The sequence below is a fragment of the Balaenoptera borealis genome (genome assembly GCF_965194805.1).
Source record: "Balaenoptera borealis genome assembly, chromosome: 12".
In the NCBI taxonomy this organism is placed as follows: Eukaryota; Metazoa; Chordata; class Mammalia; order Artiodactyla; family Balaenopteridae; genus Balaenoptera; species Balaenoptera borealis.
Genome location: NC_138869.1, coordinates 82,204,399 through 82,222,565, shown reverse-complemented (window position 1 = coordinate 82,222,565; position 18,167 = coordinate 82,204,399). Strand labels below are relative to the sequence as shown.

Below are 18,167 nucleotides of genomic sequence, written 5' to 3'. Positions count from 1 at the left end.
AAAGATGTTCAAGGTCAATTGTTATTGTACTTCTAGAAATTGTTTATACATATTGAACCACAAAAAATCCAGTTTCGTATAGGATTATAAAGATTTATTCTAAAGAGATCAACGAAGCTCTATTTCTATAAATCATCTGGAAGAAGAAAACAGGAAATAACTTTCACATTCACATCTTAAATGGTTTTTGCCTAAGTTTTTCTTTCCTTTACTTTTCTGTTACGGTAAAATGCACTGAAAAGAAAATTGGTTATTTTCAAAATGTGTCCCAAATCACTATTTACATATATCTACCTGAGAGGCAGAGCTACAATAGTTATATGCTATCAAAATATTCTACTTTAAATCTGACAGAGCACTTCTATAGCCAAATATTCAATTAGTAATACAGATACACTGAAGAAAGACAATTTTTTAAAAACTTGTCTATATTCTCTTTGCTGTTATGTTCAAATTCCATCCACTTAAATTGCAAATGAGTTTAATATGAACACGATGACAGCAATAAGCTCCACTGAGTTTTAGTACATTTTCCAGGCACAGCTACACAGGTCTTGTGGTGAGGTGTCTTTTTGTTTTGATGATACCACACTTCATTTTTTATCCAGAAATATATCTCTTTACCCTACAGTGACACAAAGGTCCCCTTTAAAACTAGTATTTTCAGAACTCATTTCAATTTAATAAGCACCATTCTTCAGATTTTCCCTTAAACAGAAATTTTCTCTTAATATGTAGTTTAGGGGAAAAAAGAAGTTTTACATAATATGTGTAGTTGTTATTTCAAAATCTGTCCATTATATACTGTTACTCACATTTCAATTCTAATTATTTTTTAAAAGATGTATAACTTCCCCCAGAGCTTGAGAAAATATAATGCATTGACATTGTGCCATAAGTAAGAGAAGACAAAAGTGAAAGAAATTTTAACAAAAAGTATGAGTGGCTGGTGCAAGCTGAGGACATGGAAAAAAAAGACCCAACCAGACTTTGCGCAGGAATATCCATCCACATAAGTAAATGCTTCAAAGCTTTTCACTTTTCTTATTTCAAGAATTACTTTATCGGGGCACAGAATTTCTCTCTTTAAAATGGCAAATTCAGAGGAAACTAAAATGTTGAATAATGAAAGTATATTTTTCTTATATAAGGGCTTCAATTACTGAAATGAAACATAGTTCTTAAAAAATTATAAAAACTCTCTAGAAGATTTTTATTTCTAATGGTATTGTACTATGTCAGTAGGAAAAAAATGTTCCTAATGAAAAACCAATGCGCATTTATTCCTCTCTAATTTGGGAGGCAGTTTATGGAACTGTCATTAGTCCCCTGAACTTCTGTTTAAACTCTCCAAGTATGTACAGGTAGAATATTTTTTAGAACGATTATAGGTATAATAAGGTTATTTTATTCCAACAACATGATATAAAGCAAAAGCAAAAAAGACAAATACCAATATGGTTGAAAAAGAAAATAAAAAGGGAGGGTATTTAATACATATGGTGAGACATTCTCAGTCATGCTTTATGTGTATTGTGGATTTTGACATCAAATGTACATTCACTGATAAACATGGACCTTTGAAATCTACATTGTTTTATTTTAAGCTACTGAAAGCATTCAGACCCACTATTGGTTTAACATTCATTCTCAGCTTGAAGATCCATTACCTGCAGAAATAAAATACACTTTACAATTTTGACTTGGGTTAATGTTTCTTACTAAAAACCTCAATTTATATTGAAATAATTGCCTTCCCTTAGTATTTCAAAATCCAAAACAAGTCAGAGGTATCATTATAATTTGAAAGAAAATTCTCTCGTTTCAAACTACAGATGGAGATATGTCGCTCTAATAACAAATGGTTGGCTTCTCAAAAAGAGTGTCTTTGTGTGTGAGTGTGTGTGTCTGTGTATGTATATAGACAACATACACATACACAGCAGGCAGTACACAGGAAACATTGGGTAAGGTTCCAAATTGGACAATATTATGGAGAGTTAACTCCTATTGGCTAGAAGCTATAGAATATCACGACCAAACTGGAAGCTTGAGTCTAACAGTTTATTTTTTTTTACATCAAAATTAGCCAAAGTAGCAGACGTGCAAGCATATATTAGACCTTGTACAGGGATAATAAGCAAATATATGTGTGTAGAATGTAAAGATGGAAAGGAAGTTTAGGGTTTATGCTTCTAGTTGCTTAGAACCAAACAATGTACATTTCAAAGTTCCAAAGGCACATTTGCACAGACATTCTAATTATTAGTTCACTCTATCTCTGCTGGCGCAACGTGGTTCTCAGCTTTTTAATCACTTCTCTACTGGCACAGCTAATGTGCCTACAAGTTGTCTGGAATTTTAATACTGCTAAATTTAGTGACACAAGTTGTGATTAAATTGTGAAAACTTGTTTAATGCAAACCTGATTGAAAAGAATACATGCTTATTTAAGGAAAATGTACAACTTTGCAAAAATTATATAGCGCTATATATAGCCCCACATTTAACAGCTTTACTAACCTGCAAAAAAGTTGGTTTTTGTAGAAAACTGCCAGGCTATGTAGTCTGAAATCTGGAGTCGTAATACCAGAGAGCTGTCAGTCAGCCATCCATCCATCTAATTGGCTTCTTACCATCTTTCCATCATGTTTTTTTTATAACTGGTCGCCTCTGGCTAAAATGCAAATCATGAGGAAGAGCCGTCTAGAAAAAGCTGCTGCTTTCTTAATTATCTGTCAGAGTATGGACCAGTGGACCTAGGGCCGCGCTGTAGAGTTATGCTAAGCAGCAAGGCATCATGGGAATTGGAGTGACAGCTCATTTTCCTCCTGTGTTTTCTGTGTTCGAATGACAATGCAGAAATGTGGGTTTTCCCACACTTTCTCTGAACACTTGGGCTATTGCTCAGGGGAGCACAAAGCCAAAACTGTCACATTTCCAGACATGGTCTTATTGCTGTCACTATGACAGGATTGTTGACAAATGCCAGCAGTCATCTCGGCATCTTGGGAAATGTCTGCCATGATTGTGTCAACAGCCTGACAGAAATTGTTAATGTTTAAACTTCTTCCACTGACAGAATCCTGTCTTGCTGACAATATTTGTCATATGAAACTCAATCTTTGTCAAACTTGCTTAAAAATTAACACTTTCTCAATTTTTTTTTTTTTTTCTAGTTTACTGCCTAACAGTGCAAAATTTTAGCAATAAGATTTCAGCAAGGTAATGTAACACAGTAATTTAGGTCCACATTCCATCTGAATCCTCTAACCTATTATTAATTTATGTGACCCCCTTGTCCTTTTGACCTTTGCTACCAGAATAATTAGCCATATATATGTATATATATATATTTACATATATATATGATACACACATAATATATACTTATGCATCTAGATTTGTGTGTGTGTATGCTCCGTAGGATTCAGATTTGTGAATTATTCAGAAGGTACAAAACACTATTCCTCAGTATACAATGTGGAAAATCAATTAAATCTTGCAGATTTTTAACTTATATGAAAATCAGTTGCAAATTTGGAGCTATTCATTAACTAATTTCTTAACTTTAAGTTCTGAATTTTTTTTTTTAACTTTGATTTAAAAAAATCAATCTGACAGGTTAAACAGTATCTATTTCAGGAACTCAACATGAAGTTGTTTTGGAGTTTTGTTTTTTTTTTAAACATGTGGTTTTGTCAAATCTGCAATATAGGGATAGCCTGCATTTCCTAATTCTGATAATCTATTGGGAAGTATTTATGTGAGCAGTATAAAAGATATTCATTTTTTTAAAAGGAGCATCCTGTTTAAAATGCACAGTGGTTGATTTTTTAAAATATTTTTGGTGAGACACAATGCTCTGATTACTAGAAGGCAGTTAAATCATCTCTGGCTGTACTAGAAATACACAGTCATCCACAGGATGCTACATTTCTTAGACATGGTGTAGAAAAGAGCAACTGGTTAGCAGAATATAGTGTCCATCTGTCCCTGACAAAACAATCTTTGTCAAACTAAGAGTGACAACTTGTTAATAATGACATAACTATTATTAGTTGTATTGTTATTAGATAGCATGTTATAACACACAAATATGGTATATTCATATCAGTAGGGCCATATTAAAATAATTATTAGAATAGCAATCTCTTAGAAAAATAGAATGTGGCTAGAAGTACTATTTACCTGAATTGTTGCCAAATACGATTTCTAGTTACTCCATAGACAGAAAATGGACCAGGTACTACCTCATTTGCTGAAATAAGGAGACTTCTTAATATACTTTTTAGTTTCAATTTTTCTTTGTTATATGTATATATATATGTTTATAAACTAATAATACAAATAATATAAATAAATAATACAATAATATGAATAAATAATATTAGTTAATTGACTAATTAATAAAATTTATTTTTTACAGCAGTTTTAGGTTCATAGCAAAATTGAGCAGAAAGTACAGGGAATTCTCATATGCCCTGTGTCCCCACCCAGGCACAACCTCCCCACTATCAATATCCCACACCAGAATGGTACATTTGTTACAACTGATCAACCCACATTGATACAACATTATTATATTATTTTTCCTATCTTTTAAATTCAAACATTATCATAAATACCTCCAACAGTATAATGCGACGTCTGGGACCAGAAGTTGGCAAACTTGTTATGCAATGAAACAAATAGTAAATATTTTAAGTTTTTGTCTGTATCATAACTCTTCAACTGTGCCTGCAAAAGCATAAGTAATACATTTTACAATATGGGCGTAGCTCTGTTCCAATAAAACTTTATTTGTCAAAGCAGACAGCGGGCTGGATTTGACTTACAGTCTGTAGTTTGTTGACCACTGTTTTAGACCAGGGGCTAAGTAGTTAGATAAACCCTGATTTCAAATTTCAGCTCTACTGCACACTAGCTGTGTGACGCTGAGCATATTTTCAGCATATCACTTTATTATCTCAGTTATTCCTCAAAATAACCCTGTAGGAATGTATTAATTTCCTGATATTATGAGTGAGAGTTATAGCTCATAGAGGTCAAGCCATGCCGCCAGAGCTCCCAGGTAATGAGAAACAAATCTGGGATTCTAATATGAGTCTGTCTGAATTCTTAGCTTTCTGCTTTTCTAAATTATGATATGTTGTCTGTAATTCTCATTTACTTCTGAAATAAAATTATCAGTCAAGTTTGAAGATTTAGAGGACAGTGAGAGAGAAAAAAGAATATGGGTGGGGGCAGTATTGATGATTTAGGGGAGAATGTGCTGCTTCACCACCAGAATTGCTTCCTGTGTTGATAACACAGGGTTTTGCCTTCACCTCCTCTAACACTGATCACTTCCTATAGTTGGCCTAGGAGATCAGGTATAGGATCCAAAAAAGGATGAGGAAGTATGCCTCCTAAGTAACTGATAAATATTTAGGGATGATTCTCTCAAAAATTCAAGAACAGTACCTATGATTGTTAATTTTATGTGTCAATTTGACTAGGCCACGAGGTGCCCAGGTATTTGGTTAAACATTGTTCCTCAGTGTGTCTCTCAGGGTGTTTCTGGATGAGATTAATATTTGAATCAGTAGATTGGGTAAAGTAGATTGCCCCCCCAGCCCCAGTATGGGTGGGTCTCATCTAATCTGTTGAGGGCTTGAATAAAACAAAAAGGAGGAAGGGAGAATTTGTTCTCTTTCTGCCTGAGAGTTTCTGAGCTGGGACATAGGTCATCTGCACTTGGACTAGAGCTTCTACCATTGGCTTTCCTGGTGCTCGGGCCTTTGACCTTGGACTGAAACTATGCCATCAGCCTTCCTGGATCTCCAACTTACTGCCAGCAGATTGGGGTACTTTTCAGCCTCCATAATCATGTAAGCCACTTCCTTATAATCAATTTATATATAGGAATAAATAACAATAAAATGTATATATAAAATCTCCTATTGGTTCTCTGGAGAAACCTGACTAATACAGCATTATCTTAGCCTCTTTTCTAAGTAAATCATACTAAAGAGTCCTCCAGGCTGGGCCATGTGGACTGTCTTAATTTTATGGGACTGTATACTCAGCATGCTTTTCTGGCTCAGTGTGGAAAGTGCAGCATCACTTCCTGTTGAACATGACTCAACCAGACTCTGTAAGAAGTGTTGAATCAAGAACCTACAGCCAAGGGACTCACCTGCAGAAGTGGAAGGGGCATCCCTAGATAATGCTCTGCTGCTCTACCTTGTTCCTCTTTGACAATTCTATGTAATGCAGTTCAATTCAAGTTCATAAGTATGAACAGAGCATCTATTTTGTTTTATGTTATGTTACATAGAGGAGTCAAAGAAATATAAATCCTGACCACTTACTACTTGGACAGCATGATACTTTAGAAACAACTCAGGAATAATATGATAGAGCGCTTAAAAATCAAGCAAAGAAACATTTTGTTTAGCATCAGGCAGGCATGTGTTTAGTACTTACAAAATATTACAAATCCTCCAGATATAGTCATAAGCTAGACGAAGTTGAGTGAAATATATCTTTTAATCTCTTTCTTTCTCTCTCTCAAACTCAAACTCCCCTGGAGGCAAGAAGAGCTTTTGGCAGACTCAGATTAGTTTTGAAGATGTTGCATTAGTATGTGGGAGGCGTTACAGGTTTCATTGTGTCCTCAAAAAAGATAATGTTGAAGTCCTAACCCCTAGTACCTCACAATTGTGACTTACTTGGGCATAGCGTCATTGCAGATAGAATTAATTAAGTTGAGGTCATCTTGGGGTAAAGTGAACCCTTAATCCAACATGACTGGTGTCCTTCTAAGAAGAGACACAAGGGAAAGACACAGAGATTTGAGTGATGCATCTGTAAACCAAGGAAGTATAAGGATTGCTGATAAAAACCAAAAGCTAGAAGAGGCAAGGAAGGATTCTCCCCTCTAGGTTTTCAGAGAAAGAATGACCCAGCCAATACCTTGATTCCAGATTTTAGCTTCCAGAATTGTAAGACAATATTTTTGGTGTCATTGTTTTAAGATACACAGTTTTTAGTACTTTGTCAAGCAGCCCTAGGAAGCTAATACAGGTGCATTAAGGTATAGGAGTAATAGGCTTTATTTTAGAACCCCGTAAATCTGGATTAAAATCTCAACTCCATTATGTCCTCTCATAATGTGTATTTCCTCATCTGCATAATGAGAATTCCTCCCAACTGGAATCTTCCTCGGACATCCACCAGAGGATGGTACCAACACACGGCCAATGCTAACATGCTCACTACATGCCCTGGTGTCTTGACTAGACCTAGATTGGCAGCCAAAGCTACAGCGGGGCTTTAACAGAGTTCCAGCCTCTTTTAAGGTGTGTCCACGGGTATCCAAAAAACAGTCGCCAAAGTGAAGGTGGAGATGCTCGTGATTTTCCATTTGCTTGTGATTTTCCAAGACAGTGAGGTATGGTATATTTCTGCCTAGGAATCTCATTCTTTAAAGATTGTGAGTTTGGAGTCACTTACATTGTGACTATATTATCTTTCAACTCCAAACCAAAACACCTGTTTGTGAAGTATCAGTGAACCTTTGGAGACATTGGGGCTGAATACCTGGAATCAGGACTGCTAGGTAATTTTGAAGTGCATGGCACTGCGTACATAAATGGACATGTGACCTGGACATCAGCAGACCACCCAGAAGCTCAAGAAAGACATCTCTTCTCTATATAGACTTTAAATGTTGAAATACCAAAGAGTCCACTTTATGTAGGCTAGGCGGGCTTTTATTCCAGGAGATCAATGAGATTATGTTCCCATAGGTTGGCTGCAGACAGGGGAGAATAACTACTATATTCACATTTTCTTTTGTCAATGAGTTTTATTCCTCTCCCACTTTTCAGTTACTATACAATGTACTAAACAGAAAACCATTTATTTTCAAAACGAGTCATTATTTTAATATGTCTACTTGAGGCACAGACCTACAATAGGTCTGTAAGGAGAATTAAACACTTTATTTAATAGCAGACTTTGAAAAGAAGATATTTTAGGAACACAGAATACTGTTTTATATAGACAAAGCCAAACTGTAGGGGAAATAGCAGAAATAAGGCCAAGAGGGTTCTACGCAAAGTAAGACCCTGACCTGTGTACCAAAACTCATAGAAAAACCACCTGCTTCCATAAAATAATCCATTATTAGTGCAAAGCAGAGGAGAAAGATGTCTACTCCCCCTAGAGGCCAAAAATAGGACAGAAAACAAAGTTACATTTAAAGGATCTGCAGAAGACAAAATTGGATTCAGATTTTACTTCAGTAATGGGCACTGATAGATACTTTCACAGTCTATAATTATTTTATAATTAAAAGTATTGCTGAATGTGAGATAACTGTGCGATGCACGGTTTGCAAAGGGAATGGAAGAACTGAGTTAATAAGGTGACAAGTGAAGGTTAATAAATTATTATTCAGGATTTTAGATAATTGGCATCATTTGGGAGGAGGAAAAAAGAAAATGAAGCTGAAGAAAGATGAACTAGTATAGTAGAACACTTTAACAAATGATCCATTTAACACCAATTATCATGCTATTTTACCGTCACTCCTAGCTTTTATTAAGTGTCTTGATATCCTTTGGGAAAATGTGTCATACGAATGACAAAATGAGATTAATTATAATAAATTCAAAACAAAACACTTTTTGAAACCAAGCCTCCATTTCCAGAGCTTATTTTAAATGGACCTAGAGATTTGTGGTCCGTGGTTAGACAAACTTTGGCAAAGCATCACATTTCTGTAAAAGCCCTGCTTCCTCTTTTAATGTATACTTAACCAACAGTTAGACATTTACTTATTTTTAACATGCAACCCTCCTTATTCCAAAAAAGATTTGATTTGGCTTCATTAGAATGCTACTGGCGGTGATCCCTTTAACCATGAATAGTGATAACATAAATTTTGTTCCAATATTTTGCTCATAGCTACATATACATTTAAATACATAGTGAAAATCCTAGCTCTTGAGTTATTCCCTTCCCCAAAAGACAGGAGAATTTAAAATATTTAAAATATAGGACACCGTTATTGAATCTTTCCTTTTTTTTTTTTAACATCTTTATTGGAGTATAATTGCTTTACAATGGTGTGTTAGTTTCTGCTGTATAACAAAGTGAATCAGCTATACATATACATATATCCCCATATACACTCCCTCTTGCGTCTCCCTTCCACCCTCCCTATCCCACCCCTCTAGGTGGTCACAAAGCACCAGCTGATCTCCTTGTGCTGTGCAGCTGCTTCCCACTAGCTATCTATTTGATGTTTGGTAGTGTATATATGTCCATGCCACTCTCTCACTTCATCCCAGCTTACCCTTCCCCCTCCCCGTGTCCTCAAGTCCATTCTCTACATCTGCTTCATTATTCCTGTCCTGCCCCTAGGTTCATCAGAACCATTTTTGTTTGTTTGTTTAGATTCTATATATATGTGTTAGCATACGGTATTTGTTTTTCTTTCTGACTTACTTCACACTGTATGACAGACTCTAGGTCCATCCACCTCATTACAAATAGTTCAATTTCATATCTTTTTATGGCTGAGTAATATTCCTTTGTATATATGTGCCACATCTTCTTTATCCATTCCTCTGTCGATGGACACTTAGGTTGCTTCCATGTCCTGGCTATTGTAAATAGAGCTGCAATGAACATTGTGGTACATGACTCTTTTTGAATTATGGTTTTCTCAGGGTATATGCCCAGTAGTGGAATTGCTGGGTCGTATGGTAGTTCTATTTTTAGTTTTTTAAGGAACCTCCATACTGTTCTCCATAGTGGCTGTATCAATTTACATTCCCACCAACAGTGCAAGAGTGTTCCCTTTTCTCCACACCCTCTCCAGCACTTATTGTTTGTAGATTTTTTGATGATAGCCATTCTGACTGGTGTGAGGTGATACCTCATTGTAGCTTTGATTTGCATTTCTCTAATAATTAGTGATGTTGAGCATCTTTTCATGTGCTTCATTGCCGTCTGTATGTCTTCTCTGGAGAAAAGTCTATTTAGGTCTTCTGCCCAGTTTTTGATTGGGTTGTTTGTTTTTTTAATATTGAGCTGCATGAGCTGTTTATATATTTTGGAGCTTAATCCTTTGTCCATTGATTCGTTTGCAAATATTTTCTCCCATTCTGAGGGTTGTCTTTTCGTCTTGTTTATGGTTTCCTTTGCTGTGCAAAAGCTTTTAAGTTTCATTAGGTCCCATTTGTTTATTTTTGTTTTTATTTCCATTACTCTAGGAGGTGAGTCAAAAAAGATCTTGCTGTGATTTATGTCAAAGAGTCTTCTTCCTGTGTTTTCCTCTAAGAGTTTTATAGTGTCCGGCCTTACATTTAGGTCTTTAATCCATTTTGAGTTTATTTTTGTGTATGGTGTTAGGGAGTGCTCTAATTTCATTCTTCTACATGTAGCTGTCCAGTTTTCCCAGCACCACTTAATGAAGAGGCTGACTTTCTCCATTGTATATTCTTGCCTCCTTTATTGAAGATAAGGTGACCATATGTGAGTGGGTTTATCTCTGGGCTTTCTATCCTGTTCCATTGATTGAACCTTTCCTTTTACTATCAACTAAATTAAGCTAAATTTTCCTCTTACTTTCAACTGAATTAACCGACACTTTTTCGGTGAATTGGACCTCCACTTTCCATCCTGGTAGAGAAGAACAACTGGAAAGTTTGTGACACAATATTATCAGCAGGCACAAGACCGCAGGGTTTGGGCACAGGCCAACTATCTGTTTCTCCACTTCAAGTAAGAGTTGAGCCAGCAAATCAACATTATTGTTTTTCAGTAACAACGGAAGTTCTAAATTGTCAGTTTATCCCTTGAACACACAACTCCTGCTTTTAAGACTTGAAGAGACATCAGGAAAGGAAATTGGAAATCCTGTCAACAGAAGAGGTTTGTAAAAATTGCATTCTATCCCTGCCCTCACTAAATTCTAGGCTTACAGGATGGGAGTATCTGCTGAAATTAAGGAGGAAGTTATTATTTGAGGTAAACTGTTCTTGGAGCTTTGGAATTCATGGAAAATGAGAGTCCTTGACAGCCCCTATTGGCCACTTCTTCTCCCCATTCATTGTATAAATATCACCTGGAGTGGCCTCTTCATTACAGAGTGTGAATTATGTTAATTTTCACTTCATTAGATGAATTCAGCCTGCCCAAGGCTCTGAGTGACTCCATACCCAAGGAAGTGTCGGTCAGAGGTGGGAAGGTCTGGAACTGTGCACAGTCTGGCATATAACAGATATTAAATCAGTATATATGAATTATGAAGAGAATGAAAGACCCAAGAAGAAAAATCTTCAAAGTCCATTACAATGAGTTACTAGAGAAGGTTCCCTGTTCCATAAAGATGTTTTCTGTTTGAATATTCATTAGGCAGCTTTGGTTGTTGTTGGTATTGATTTGTTTGATCTGATTCCTTCCTTTAAACTAGAATTAGAAATTCATTAAGGACAGAGATTATTGTATACACTTCTATATGATCCCCTGGACTTACAACAATGCTCCATAAATAGCAGTATCTAAATAAAACTTAGAGGATGATTGCTATGGCTGAATGTGTAAGTCTCCCAAAAGTCATACGTTGATATCCTACTGCCCCGTGTGATGTTATTAGGAAGTGGGGTTTTGGGGAGGTCTTAGGTCATGAGGATGGAGCCCTCATGAATGGGATTAGTGGTCTGATGGAAGAGACCTCACAGAGCTCCCTCGCCCCTTCTGCCAAGTGAGGTACAAGAGAAGAGTGTGACCCTGAAGAGGGCCCTCCCCTGCCCAAGCAGCACCTTGATCTTGGACTTTCAGCCTCCACATCTGTGAGAAATAGACTTCTGTTGTTTATAAGCTACCCAGTCTGTGGTATTCTGTAAGAGTAGACCAAACAGACTAAGACAATGATCACAAGAGCTAAGGTTTGCCTGCTTTATGTTTACCCCAGGCTGATGCTGATGAGGATGGTAATGACCAAGATGATAGAGACTGGGACAAACTGCATAAATAACTGTGATAGCAATTCATTGTTTTACCATAGATATACTAACCCTTCAAGCTGTGAGAAGTGTTTAAGATGAGAATAATTTGGATGGAAAATGGATCTCCTCCACCTGACCCAGTGCAATATGAACTAACTACTAATTAAATGACTATGGGCTTCTTTTTGTTTTTAGGAAGATATAGGTAAATCCAGAAAGTCTCAATATTTTCTTCAAACATCCAGATTCCCTCCCTTTCAAGCTATATTGCCATAATGTTTCAGCAGCTTCCCAGGGGTAACAGAGCACCATGTATTCTGTCTCTGTAGATCTTCTTTCTCTCTAGAAATTTTATTTAGAAAAAACAAAAACAAAAACATGATTGACTTAAGAGTTTTGAGAAGGAATAAAAACTAATAAAAACAACAAAGAGAGAAACTAATTAAAATGATGTATGTATGTAGCCAAGGGTAATGTCCCTTTAAAAGAATGCCTCTCAATTAAGTTTATCCAAACTAGCTTCTCCACTTTATCATGAAGGTTTGGGTATAACACATGTCAGTCTGGCCACTCCATTACAGGAATGACTTTCAAAGGTGCAGCAGATGGTAATCAAAATTGACTGGAGGCTCTTCAATATATATGTTATGATTAACCAGACGTGGACTGCACAACTCAGAAATGAAGGAATGTTGGGGACTCTTGAAGAGGAATCTGACGATAAGTTGTAATGTTAAGATCAGGTGGCAACACAGGTCATTTCCAGAACAGCATGGAAAGTGACAAGACGTGTGGTTGGGGTGATAGAAGTTGTTACCAAAGTCAGGAATGAATGACACTTGCTGACTTCTTATGTTAACCCTGTGACATATTAACATAAATCTAAAATACTGTAGCACCTGAGTGTGTACTTACGACAACTCCCAAACATTCACATACACAAAGGGCATTTGCAGCTTTGAGTGTGTGTGTGGGGAAAGGATACATTGAACTCCACCCACATTCCCTATGGCTGCCGAAACGTCCTCGCGGGGATCAGGGTGTGAACTAATGACAGGCGTCAATCACTCAGTTCTTACAGAGCTTGGTAACAATGGTTCCTTGGTAGTTTTCTATGTAATTATTCTCCCTACACTGAATGTCCTGCAGGATTCAGAGGAGTAAACAGGGTGGACACTGGAGAAAGGAAAACAAGGGAAACATCTTCACTAGCACTAGTCATGCCTCCAACTCCTGAAATTTCTACTAGAAACTTATGAAACAAAAATATATTTGGTGGTATTATTATTATTATTTATTTTTAATTATACACTCTCCCTGAAAATCAAGGAGAAAATGTTTGGCAATTTGCTTCCATGCTGTTATTAGCGATGTCAGAACTTTCTCAATTCTAATCCCTCCATTAGTTCTTTCATTTCTTTTCTCCCAGAAAACGTGGCTGGGGTCCAACCTTAGGCTTCATGAATAAACTTTAGACTAGTAATCAATGACATTTACAGGTGTACTAAGTATTATGTGCTGTTCTAAATGCTTTGCAGTTTTTATCTCATTTAGTCCTCACACCAGTCCTATGAATTAAGTATGGATGTTTTTATCCCCGTTTCACAGATTATTAAACCAAAGCACAAAGAGGCTTGAGAACATGTAGGACTAAGCTGCAGAGCTGGATTTAACCAGGTCAAAATGTCTCCTAGGCTGAAGTCGTTTAACTACTGTGCTTTCCTGCAGCTCCTTTATCAGCCTGCTCTTGCCCCAAGAGAAACACTACAAAGTCCCTGAAATCAATGTTCTTTACTGTTGTGGCTGGATGTATTGAACTCACAAGTGGGTGACAAAGGCTTTTGCAGAATTGTGTTTGAGAACAAAGGGAAAGAGGGCACAGTGGTGTAAAGGCACATACTGAACTAGGCCAGGTTCCAAGTCATTCCCAACTACTGAGGAAATTATTTGAGCACATAAATGTAAATTTAATTGAGCAAATTATTTCTCCTGTCTAGGTACCAAATGTTTTTCATCTATAAAAGTGTTGATTAGATCATTTCTATAAACATCTATAACTCTAATAATATTCAAATGAACATAGTATTTTAAAGTGGAATTAATTATAATATTCTTAATCCTATCCAAGCCTTGGCTACCATGTGATTTCCTCAGAGATGGCATCTGGAATACTACATATAAAGCAGGTATCATCCCCTTCCTTTCATTTTCTACACCAAAACCACATTGTTTTCATCATACCAGTCTTCAGTGATGTAGATATGTGTTTCTTTCTTGAATTTATCATCTGTCTCACCCACTAGACTCTATGCTCCATGAGGATGGAGACTTGGAATGGTATATTAACCATTTTAGACTTGACATCAAGCACAGATTATCACATATGCTGGACATGCACAAAATATTTACCTCACTTATTTAGTATTGCCATGGAAGGAATTGTGCCACTTTACTGGAGTTTTTTAGATGATAATAATACTAGCTTATTGTCAGTGAATACTGTATCACTTATTAAGATTTGTTATACACATCAGCTTCATAAGAGCCATAATAATAACTAAGCTATCCTTTAAGCTTCAAAATTATCTGCTATTATAAATCTTTTAAAATTTTGTAAATAGCCTAATAAACAAGACATTTTTTTCCCTTTTCTTTTTGATTCCAGGATACCATTTCAAGCATCTATGATTTTACTCTTCTCTGGGTGGTAGGTTGCAAAGCAATGGCTTTCACAGTACTTTATAGCTCTTCCAAAAAGAGGCAGAATCTGCTTCCTCACCCCTTGAATCTAGGGGAGCCTTAAGATTTGTTTTAAAAAACAGAAACTGGCAATAGTGAGATTGTGCTTGTTCTAAACTCAAACCATAAGAGGCTTTGCAGCTTCCTTTCCTTGCTGCTCTCAGAAAAAATGCCACCATGTGAATAAGTCCATGTTAGCCGAGCACACAATGTAAGACATGTGGCCTGATCACCCTTGTTGCCCCAGGTGATGGCCAGCCATCTACCACGCCTGTGAGTGAAGCCTGAGACTCACCAGATACCTACAGTTGCACAAGCTAACCCAGTCAATTTCAGGAAAGTTTGGCCAGACCAGAAGAACCGCCCAGTAGAACTTCAAGCTCAATAAGTGATTAGGTGGTTGTTTTAAACGACTATATTTTGGGGTGTTTTTTTAATGCAACAAAAACTAATAGATAAACTTGAATACAATGATATTCTGAAAACTTATGATGATATTTTGGTCATTTATCTCAACTGAAAAGAGGCAAGGACTCTATTTTTAATTCTTGGAACTGTGTTCTGTAAGTTATCTTTTCTTTGTCTTTGTCAGACCTGATGTGAGGACAGAAGACTTTCTCCAGAAGCCAGATCTTTCCCACACTTCTAAATTATGTTTTTAATGTGTAACATAATCCAGCTTTGTGGTAACTATATATTTTATAAAATAAAAATATCTTTTAAGAATCTTCGAAAAATCCCTTTAAGTTTCAGTTTACCTGGATAGCTTTTGTGGCATCCCTTTTGTGTGACTGCAGTTGTTTATTTGTTTACTTGTATTTGCTTTCTTCCAGGCCCTTGTTTTGATTCAGAATACTTGAGGTTACATGAAAATAACACCCAGGTAAATAAGTTATTACCTTAATTGGTATCAGATTCTCTGAGCCCAGATTTCAGCAGACTGTTGCTTTTATATCATTCACTTCAACCTCCCATGCATAAAAGGGTGGCATAAATTTAATTTTGTTCATCCTTTGGACAGAGAGCCTTACTAAATGATTTTCCTCCAGCTTGGGAGAAATACTTTACAAAGCATTAACTCTAAGACCCTTGTAGATAAAAGAAAAAGATTAGAAGACCTAGAGCAACAATAACCAAAATAAATAAGTTAAAAATGAATGAGTAAATGAATGAATGAATGAATAGTTCTTCAAGAATAAATACTCTTAACTCTGAAGACTTTCTATTCTAGTCCCTGGTACTTCTTCTGAAGTGGACATTTTGTCCACATTAGAGCCTGACTCGGGTGCTAAGGTGCACCTGCACCCGTAATGTCATCTGCATTACATAACATTTTAAATGCAGGTCTCAGCAGGCTCACAGCTTTTCACATTCTCTGACAGATACTCAGGTTGACACTAGACTGCGTGATAAACCCAAGAAAGTGACAGGAATTCTATTAATACCTGGATACAGAATTCATAAGGGAACACAGTAGGTCGGGAAGAGATTCCTAAAGTAAGAAACTTTGCCTAAGAATAGACTCAATCAGTTTGATTTGGTCAAAACAGAGGGAAGAGTTTGAAAGAAGCAAAAAGGCTGGGTAAGAAAGACTAGCACAGGCATTTTTGAGAAGTTGGCTGAAGAAGGAATAAACTAAAATAAAGAAGTAAATAGTGGTTCTATTTGTAAGTCTTAAGAGAGGAACATCATTAAAGAAGGAGAAAGGGGGAGATAGATGAAGCCCAGAGACAGTGAGAGAAGGGGTGAGCAGCAGTCGAGAGAGAAGTAAATAACTGTTGGCTGAATATGATTTGGCCAGAACTGTGTTTAGAACCTGAAAGTTTTTCACTTCCTGCTAATGATATACAACATTTATTTATGTTTCTCTCAATTTGGACGTGTTTGTTCGCAGTCAATGTAGTGGATAGCTCCTTTATATCATAAGGCTGTCATGGCATAAGGTAATAAATGTAATTGAATATGGAAAATATAAACTGCTAAAGGAATATTGTAATAAACATGGCGAAAACAAGTGGGTATATGGATACTTTGACTCTAAAAACCAAGAGCCAGAGCAGATAGCTTCCGTATAAATGAAGGGGAAAACAAACAAACAACTAATGCAGCAAGTCACCATCACAGTGACCGCTCTGTCCAAGTGACCCGTGGCCAAATTTCTGAGCAATATTCTCTGCTCTCACTGAGGAAGGCCCTGCCAAGGCAATGTGCTTGTGTACTGAATGTCACGTTTTTATATTGTTGGATTTTGTGAGGTCTTCTCTTAAGCCATCCACCACAGACACTGGAGAGATGGATGCTATTTTAAAAAGAATTAAAATCTACTTATTGCTCTAGCCATCTTTTACTTTGCTGTTTTGCCTCTCTCATTTTGGTGGTTCATATTTAGTGGTTTCTCAGTTAAGGCTATGACTAAAAATAATGAGGAACCTGGAAAAAGGAAAAACTATACTGCTATGACTGTAGTTTATGTTTTTGATGCTATACTAGATAACAACTTATTTTTCTTATTGTAAACTCCTGGGAGTGCAGAAACATATCATGGAGGTTGGTGATAACTGTAGTATTCCTTAGTGTCTTTGACATTGCTTTGAAGTTTGTTGTAAGTATTATTCTGATTTTAAAGAAAAACAGATTAGACATAGGCAAACTTCATGAAGGCCACACGATAGGTGAGTTGAGATGCATGACCTACTCTAATTTCAACATTGTGTCTGGGCCAGGTTGTGAGATGGGAAATTTACACCCTCTTAAGAGTTCTTTAGTATGAAGTCATTAAGTGGTGACATGGCCAGATTTTAGGTTGTGGTGCCCTTACTTTCTTAAGGATTGCTTCCTGAGTCCAGAAATTTTCCACATTGTAAGATAATTCATTGTTGACCTTGAAGTTTACTGGTGAGCTTTATGGAAGAACCAATAATGATCTAAAAATCGAGTACAGACGCCATTATATCTAGATGCATAAGCAGTTCAAATATACATATATTTGATATCATTTATATAAAATTAAAAACTCTCATTGTGTTCTTCGTCTTCATATGGTACAGAACCAGGTACACTACTTTAGGTAACCTTTATTCCTTTGAGCATTACTGTGTCTGTTTTTCTTCATGTTGTACATATGCTTCAAATTACTTATTCTTCCCAACATTCTCCACCACTCCCATAGCACATGCTTCCAATCAACCTATACCGTCATAGGTATTTTTTCCCTTCAAAATAGATACAGACTTTTTTGGATTCTACATATAAGTGAGATCATACACTATTTGTTTTTTTGTGCATGACTTCATAGAACTAGAGAATAGAATGGTGGTTGCCAGGGGCTAGGGGTTGGGGGAAGGGGAGATATTGGTCAAAGCATACAAACTGTCAGTTATAAGATGATTCTTGTAAGTTCTGGGGCTCTACAGTACAGCA

At 36.5% G+C, this 18,167-nt stretch overlaps 1 long non-coding RNA gene across 1 annotated transcript in view; it reads right to left on the bottom strand.

Annotated features, from left to right (window-relative positions):
* Positions 1-18,167, bottom strand: part of LOC309608185 — a 133,876-nt gene that overhangs the window by 17,967 nt on the left and 97,742 nt on the right. The gene's annotated exons all lie outside the window — the stretch shown is intronic.